Here is a 9,189-nt window from a genome sequence, read left to right on the forward strand (position 1 = left end):
GAGAGCAATGATGGGAAGACAGATGACAAGAGAGAATACATCCAGGTGACCACATCATGTGCAAGGAAAGAAACAGTACCACCTGGAGAGTGTGGTGCTGTGACAGCATTCTAATTGCCTTGTCACAGCAAATGAGGACTGTAGCCCTCCAAAACATGAGATAAAACGTTTCTTTTGTGTCAAACCATTAACTTTATAATAATCTGTTATATCATCCTTGAGGTTAATATAATGCTGGGTCTGGAGAGATGGTTCAGGACATAAGAGCACTTTCTCCTCTTTTAGAGCACCAAAGTTTGATATCCAGCATGCACATGGTGACTCACAACCATCTGTAATATCAATACCAGGGAATCTGGCACCCTTCCCTGGGTTGCTTGAGCACCAGGGATGCATTTAATACACAAACATACATGCAGGCAAAACATTCATACACATAAAATCAATCAACCAATCAATCAATAAATCAATTAACGTGTTTATAATATATATTTTAAAACTGGTAGCTAAAATTGAGATTTTGTTTCTCTAATTAAGGTGTATCAAGATTAATAAAATTCTAAAGACAGATATTGGGGTTCAACCTCAAGACCAGAAAAGCAAAGCAATCATTCATTGACTGTTACCTCTACCTCAGTGAGAAATAGCAATCTTGCCTCCAGGAATCCTCAGAATGAGACTGAGCTGAGAACTGTCCCTTCACATCTTATATTCCTCTCTAGTGCTGGCATTAAAGTGGACTTGAACCACTCCTATCTGGTTTCTATGGCAAACTGGTGTGGCTACTGGAATTAGAGATGTGTGTCACCACTGCCTGGTTTGAAAGGCTGACTAGTGTAGCTGTTTAACTCTTAACTTCAGGCAAATTTTATTTATTAAAATACAAATGAAATCCCACTACATTAAGGGACACGTTATTTCATGGTGGGATCTATTCATAGCATTAGCACTCTATCTGGTAAAACAACTCCATCCTGAGCTGTAGGCCTGCCCCAGAGAATCGTGCAATCAAATGTACATTTCACTAACTATACAAGAGACTTTTGTTCATGTCTTATGGGTAAAAGAGTCAAGTCATCACATGTAATACTATTACACAAGAAGTGCCTCATGTCATATAAACAGAAAATGAAAGCAAAACAGACACTGTATGAAGTATGAGAATTTCATACAGAATTTGGACGACGTCAATCAGAATACTGCAAAGTTCTCAGTGTCTCTGCGATTCATTTCCTCATTTGTGTTACATACTTGTGTTAAGAGGCCCAAATGAGGGGAGCTGTGATCACATGCCTGCTTTGATCTATTAAGTAACATTCATCATAAATTGTAGAGTTTTCAGTTCCCTTTAGGATGAACACTAACTGATGTTTCTTGCGGAGAAGATACCTGGGAGAATATGCAGGTGATTCAGTCTGAGAAATCAGTTTCTGTCTCTGCTGGAGAGTCAGTCACTCTGAACTGCCCTGTGACTGCCCTCTACCCTATGGGACCCATTATATGGTTCAAGGGTGTAGGGCACAATCGGAAGCTTATATATCCTTTCACAGAAGAGACGTTTCCAAGAGTCACAAATGTTACAGATACTTCAAAGAGAAAAATCTTTTCCATCCGCATCAGTCATGTCACACCCGCTGATGCTGGTACCTACTACTGGGTGAAGATACAAAGAGGAAACCTTGACAAGGAGTTTCGATCTGGGGGCGGCACCGAGTAGTATGTGCATGGTAAGTTCCTCATTGTCATTCTCATCCCTGATTATCTCCAAAAGGTCAAAATGTGTCTAAGATTCTGTGAGCAACCAGGAAGAAGCAAGCCTGTAAGTGGCCCACATGTTCATAGGGTGACTTTACCCCAACTGTGGATCAAGGAAGCAGAGAACAGAAAACAAGCTGTTTGCTACAGGTCCTTTTACTGGTGAATTGGATAAATCTATACCCTTGCCTACCAGGTCAGCAGTGCTTACCTTTCTCATGCTGTGGCCTCCTAGACGCTGTATAAATATCCTTCTGCATTGACTGCCTTGTCCAGTGACAGGCTCAGACCTGGACTACTGCCTCCAGAGAACACTTCTTCTCCTGGCTGAGTCTTCCCTTTCTGCCCCCAATGACCCAAGGATTGGTAATGCTAGGTTGCATTCTAGATGTCAACAGAGATGGCAGGAGGCAGGCAAGCTGGAGCTCTTTACCCAAGATGTGCCCAAGAGAAAAGCACACTAAGGCAGAAAGTAACAGGGCCATGACTGAGTGTGCTCTTCTCATTTCTTCTTTATCCATAGTAAGTACACTGTGAAACTTCAAGATACAGAATTTGCTGTGGAATCTCTCAGTCCAGGTTTAAATGTCAACAGCAAGCTTGGCCTTCACTGTGGGTCTGTCTGAAATTGTTTCGGGGATCAACTCTGACAGGCACTGAAGGTTTCAGGCAATGTAGGCTCATGTTCTGGAGAGAGTGTGCATGTAGATGCCCTTTAATCAGTAGCTGTGAAAACAGGACACTCACTTTAAATTTCCTGACACAAGCCTGAATTCTTTCCTTTTAGGTCTTGATTCTGGGAATATTCCATCAAGTAGGACTGTCAGATTATCCATTCCTGCTCTGTTTGAGATATTAACCCTATGTGCCAGTTCCCTGTATAATTCCATAGCCAGTTAGCTCTAAGAACTGACCTTGAATCCACAACTGACTCCACTTCAGCGTCTTGCTATCCAATCCAGAGACATCATCTCCACTTAGGAGCTAGGTGCATTTGACATACGGAATTAGAATTTTTTGATTCATCATCAGATCCACAAGGTGTGACGGTGTTCCTCTCAATCAGATGATACTATTCAGTAGTGTAATCTCACTCGTGAACACGGATGCAAAAATACTTACCAAAAGTAATCTGCACATTCAATGCAATGCCCAAAAAGTTTCCAGCAAAATTCTTCACAGACCTCTAAAGAACACTACTCAATTTCATATGGAAAACCACAAAACTCAGGATAGTCAAAACAAATTCTGTACAATAAAGGAACTTCTGGAGGCACCACAATCCCTGAACTCAAACTCTACTACAGAGCTACAATAATGAAAACAGCCTGGTAATGGAATAAAAACAGACAGGAGGAACAATGGAACTGAATGAATCAAAGAACCAGATATTAATCCACACACTTACAACTACATGATTTTTGAAAAAGAAGCAAAAAATATAAAAGGGAAGAAAGAAAGCACTTTCAATAAATGCATAACTGGATATCAACATGTAGAAGAATAAAAATAGATTCATCATGCAGAAAATTCAAGTACAAACGTATCAAAGACCTCAATATGAAGCCAATCACACTGAACCGCGTAGAAAAGAAAGTGGGAAGTACTCTTGAACACATGGTCTTCACTTCGTAAATATAACCCCAGTAGCACAGACACTGAGAGAATATATTTTTTGTTAATTAATAATAGGATATAATAAAATTAATAATATTAATTATTAATAAACAATAAATGGGACCTCTTGAAATTGAGAGGCTTCTGTAAAGCAAAGAACATAGACAACAAGACAAAACTGCAACCTACAGAATGGGAAAAGATCTTCACCAAACCCACAGCAGACAGAGGGAAGATCTTCAAAATACACAAAGAACTCAAGAAATTGATCATCAAAAGAATAAATAAAACAAAAATATTGGAGTATAGACCTAAACAGAGAACTCTCAACAGAGAAATCTAAAATGGCTGAAAGACACTTAAGGAAATGTTCAACATCCTTAGTCATCAGAGAAATGTAAATCTAAACAATTCTGAGATTTCATCTTATACGTGTAAGAATGGCCAAGATCAAAAACACTGATGACAACTTATGCTGAAGAGGATGTGGATTAAAGGGAACATTCCTGCATTCCTGGTGTTAATGCAAACTGGTACAGCCCCTTTGGATATAAGTAAGACAATTTCTCAGAAAATTAGAAAACAAACTTCCTCAAGACCCAGCAATACCACTTTTGGATTCCAAAGGATACTCAATCATACCACAAAGACACAGGCTCGACTATGTTCATTGCAGCACTGCTTGTCATAGCCAGAACCTGAAAGCAACATAAATGCTCCTCGACCAAGGAATGAATAAGAAAAATGTGGTACATTTACACAAAGAAGTACTACACAACAGAAAAAAATAATGACAACTTGAAATTTGCAGGCAAATAGATTGATCTGGAAAACATCATATTGAGTCAGGTAATATAGACCCAGAAAGACAAATATCATATGTACTCACTCATAAGTGGATTTTAAACATAAAGTAAAGAAAAACCAGCCTACAATTCACAATCCTAGAGAACTTAGACAACAAAGAGGACCCTACAAGAGACAAACTTGGACTAATGCCCATGGGAAGTAGATAAAGAAAAGTTCTCCTGAGAGAGTTGGGGACATGGGGATCATGAGAGATGCTAGAGGGGAGGGGAGTAAAGAAAATGTATAGATCAATAAAATTAATAAAAAAAATAGAAAAAGAAAGTTACAACAATGTCAACCATAATTCACAGTCCATATTAGAACCAAGAACTGTTCTCTGCTTAAAGAAAAAGCATAGCACTCCAGCAGATCCCGGGTCATAGATGTTTTATTTGTTTGAGTTTGTGGCTACTCATGCAGTGACACAGCAGATAACCTCATATACCCACTGTCTTCACCACAAGAAACATGCCCTGTGGACCAGGTCTGATGTATTTGAAGGTTAAATAGTTTATAAGGATATTACCATTTTATGGATGGGGTGAGCATACTTTAGCTGGTGTAGCTTGTCCATGAACATACTCTGCTCTTAATCCAAGCAAAGATTTTGTCATTGGAATCTGGACAATGTCAGGATACCCTGAAATTTTAATAATTGGTGGCTGGCTATAGTCCTTCGAACCCATAGGGACATAAGTTATGATAGCATTTAGATAACTTGATTTCAAATAACATTTGTATCTACTCCTGGTTTGATGGACATTTGAAAGGGAGTCACAGATCTACAAATACAAATGTGTATATTTTTCAAATACACCCTGTTACACATAATAACCTCAGCACAAGGCATCTATGGAGCCCACTGCTTTCCTCCCGTTAGTCTAACCAAAAGTGTGCTTTAAACCAAGAAGAAATTTTGTCTCCTCAATAGGCTTCTCTCTATGTCTCTTACAATTATCAATTAATAAATGGACCATCTATAGCTTCTTCTGCAGAGGGTAAATCACTGTTTTCAATCTAAAACTAAGTCCTAACAAAGCTGATTTAGAGATACAGACTAGTGAGCTCTCAGTGTTAAATTCAGGCTTGGCACAGATGAGTCCTACCAGCATAGAGTAAAAAGCAAAAACAGAAAACCAAAAAAAACCCCAAAAAATAAAAAAAAACCCAAGACAAACAAACAAACAAAAAAAACCCCAAAGAACTGGGGGAAGCAGAAAGGGTTCCAGCTTTGTGGCCCTTCTGTGATGTCGCTTATTTCCAGAGATACTATAGATATAAATTAACAAACATTTCCCCTAGATTTTCAATGTTTCAAGAAAAGGCCAGCAGGAAGAGAAGTTATAAAATATGAAATACATTGGCATTACCTTTGTCTAGAATGAAAATTACTACAACATTTTCATTCCTCATTTTCACCTCAGCATCTATGCTAAACTGTGGAGAAAGAAGAACAAGGGATACCAGAGAAAGATAAGGAAGAAACCATGTAAAACAAAAAAACAAACAATACAAAAACAGAAAAATAACCATGAGGAGAATGAATAGTTGATTACTGTAGCTCAGACATAGCTATAACCTTGAAGTAGAGCAGGTCCTTACTATGGCTAAAGGTCTGGTATTATTCCTAGGCACCACAATAAATGAGGATGGTAATAGTATTTAGGAAGTTTCTTTACAATGTTATGTCATCAGTGGGCCACCACAATCACATCCTTGTTAAATGTTCATTTTTAGCTAAACCATCTCTTCATGTAGTCTTAGACCCTGTAGCCAGAGCTCCACATGAAGAGACTGTTAGCTTCACATGCAAATCTATTGACTTCTCTCCTCAGAACATCACAGTGAAGTGGTTCAAAGACAGAAATGAGATTCAATAGGAGCCTTAAAAGGTTTTTGCCTTTCCAACTCACTTTCAAGGTTCAGTTAAAGACACCACGGATCGCTAGATGGGGGCTAGAAATCTGAGGGTAAATATGTGAGGGGTAAGAAGTCTACTCAACAGGAATCGTCTGTCCATGTTTCTTTATTCTTCTCTCATCAATCCATCACTTTTCTTGCTCCACCTACTACTTGTAATCTTTGTTCTCTTTGTTCTTATTTCTACTTGTTCATCTTTATCCTTCCCATTACCAAATGTTCCCAGTCATATATACACTTAAAACAAACAATTCCACAGCCCTAGCAGGTTCCAGGGCCAGAATTCTTCTGTCAAATAAAAAATCAGATAAGAGTTTTCACACACACACACACACACACACACACGTAAACGGAAGTGGTTAGTACATTTCTGGTGAACTCCTTAATGGAGAAAGTTAGTTAATAAAGGAATTAAATCATCAGCAGATTCTAGAGGGGAAGGTTAGTGTATTACATTTCATTTTTAGGTGGTTAGTAAAGAGCTAAAGAATTTATTTTTAATAAAATTGTGAATAGGGCATGGACTGTTTAAATTGCATGCAACTTATTTTCTACCAGTATTTGTAGAGACTGTGAGATAACTAGGCAACCTAGGGAAAGCTGATGACTCTTTTCAGATAGCACATACACCAGACACTGTAGTTTCTATAGGACTAGGTCTGAAGTTAGACTTATTGCTCTATGTGAAGAAGAGACCCAGGACTCTAAATTATTAGTTCTGGGCTATGCTGTTATCAACCTTTCTGATTGTGGGTGTTGTACAGTAAAACCAGAGCATCATCTTGGGCAGGTAGTAATTCCATGTCCTTGGAGAGCTATGAGTGGGATGCTTTTGCCTAAATACTGACCAAATGCCTGCTGGTAAAGATAATTGTAGGAAGACAGATCTCTGCACTTAAACTAGCAGAGATGAACAATGTCTTTTCAGTGGGATACTGTTTTTACCAAAGAGTTCTGAACTGTGGGAATCAATCCCCAAATACACAACAGGAAGCTACTGTGAAAAATCTACAGCAAAGGACAGCCACTCTACTTACAAAGCAATAATGCCAAAAAGCCTTGCATTTTGGTTTAGCCTTTATCAGATTTCTTGGTTCTGATAAGTCACTCCTGAAAAGATGGCTGAGCAATTCCTGTATAATGTTGCAGTTTGTATCAAGGACCCCCTTGATGACCAAACTCCTGTGAACCTTGAAGGAAAAAGCAACACCTGCAGCGTCTTCAGCACAGTCCAGGTGGCCCTGGGTGCTGTGGGTATCTACTCTGATATCCTCTGTGAGGGGCTCACATCACCTTGCATTGAGGCCCTCTCCATGGTTGTCTGACACCATCCAATGTAAATGACTCTGAGTCTTAGCTCAAGTTCATATCTGTTCAGAATGCTTTGGTCCATAGTAGCCAGCAAACATTTATGCATACCAAACAGTGGGAATCACAGACAGTGATCAGCACATAAATGAAATTATATTCATTTCAACAGAAGAAACACAGCTATATTTTGAGCCACCCCTCATACCTAGCAGTTTCATGTGTTTGACCTTTGTTATTGTTTTCCTAGTGCATGGGGGAGTGGCACTTACTGGCACCCACCCTGTCACTATCTGTGTCCCTGTGTGCTAGGACTGTGTTTAGTGGTTTTATTTCAGCATAAAAATTCATCCTGCCCCACAATGCACTTGCAACAGGGCTGAATGCTCCTCACTTTAGCCCCTCATTTGAGATATGTCTGACTAGGTTCTGTCTGTTTCAGTTTTTGCTTGTACTTTTTCAGTTCCCCCCACCATGGAGATCAGCAACAGCCATCAGATGTTGGGAATCTGATATATGTAACCTGCCAGCTGAATAATTTCTACCCTTTGAGATTTCGGTTGAGTTGGTAAACAAGGATGGAACCTATAACTGGACCAGCTGGGTCCTGGTGAACACATCTGTCCATGAGGAAGACTTGGTACTCACCTGCCAGGTGGAGCATGATGGACTGGCACCAGTCCTAAAATCCCATACTGTGGTGGTCCATGCACAGCAGAAGGGGCAAGGTACTAGCACTGTGTCTGGTGTGTCTCCACTGCAGCTTCTTGGCTGTTTGTAAATTTTGCCTCTTTTTCAGATGACAAAAGCAGCATTTATGTTGATTGTATCATAATCCTAATATCTGGAAACTAAGTGGAATGTGAAAAGTCGGCTTTCATTGCCAACTTCTCACAGGTCTCCACTGATGAGTTGACGTTCTCAGATATTAAATAAGGGAGACAGGAAGGCATCATCTTACCCTAGCTTCCCATCTCTTTCTATTTTACCTAACCTTTATTATAGTCTCATGTTCTTCTTCAGTTTTTTTTTAACATATTCCTTTCCCCCCTGCCAATTTGCACTTTCCGTAAACATCTGTGTCCTCAGTCAGGGTCTTTTGCTACTTTTTGAGTGTAATTCTGACAGGCCTCCTGAAGATCTGTAGTTTTCCTGTAGATCATGAACACAAATGAATCTGAATGGTCATATGCTGGCAGTTTGTCAGTCTCTTTTTTGTGTCCTTTACAGATTCTTTCATAAAACAGGAAACCCAAATGACTGTCTCACCTTTTTTTAGGCAACTTCAGCAGTCATTTTTCTGGGGTGCTGCAATTTCAGTCACGAAGTTCAGGCAAGAGCAATTTCTTTCCCCAATGTCTAACAACTTACACGAGGAGGCTCTTTGCTGCCCATGATCCTCTGCCAACAGAGTGGTGGTGACAGAAGCTGATGTGTCTCGCTGTCATAAAAATTCTAAGTTCTTATAGCATTTTAATGGCATATTCTGTTAGGTTTTGAGACATTTGAAGAATAATTATTCATGGGAAATATGATTCTGTACATCTAGAAAATCAAACTAACATGAATACAAGCTTGGCTATTAAAGATGACTATCTATTAACCTAAATTTCTTAGTTATACATTGCATTCTTTAAATGAGCTGCACAAACACAATACCTTAATCAAGAGCAGAAATATACATATAACAGAATTGACCTGAAATTTGTATCAATAGACCAAGATCTACACCAATACAAA

At 39.2% G+C, this 9,189-nt stretch overlaps 1 pseudogene; it reads left to right on the forward strand.

Annotated features, from left to right (window-relative positions):
- The first annotated feature begins 1,399 nt into the window (after window positions 1–1,399).
- LOC125390893 (signal-regulatory protein beta-1-like) lies at window positions 1,400–6,101 on the forward strand (annotated as a pseudogene).
- Window positions 6,102–9,189: the final 3,088 nt, after the last annotated feature.

This window comes from Myodes glareolus, chromosome 16 (genome assembly GCF_982192425.1).
Source record: "Myodes glareolus chromosome 16, mMyoGla1.1, whole genome shotgun sequence".
NCBI lineage: Eukaryota > Metazoa > Chordata > Mammalia > Rodentia > Cricetidae > Myodes > Myodes glareolus.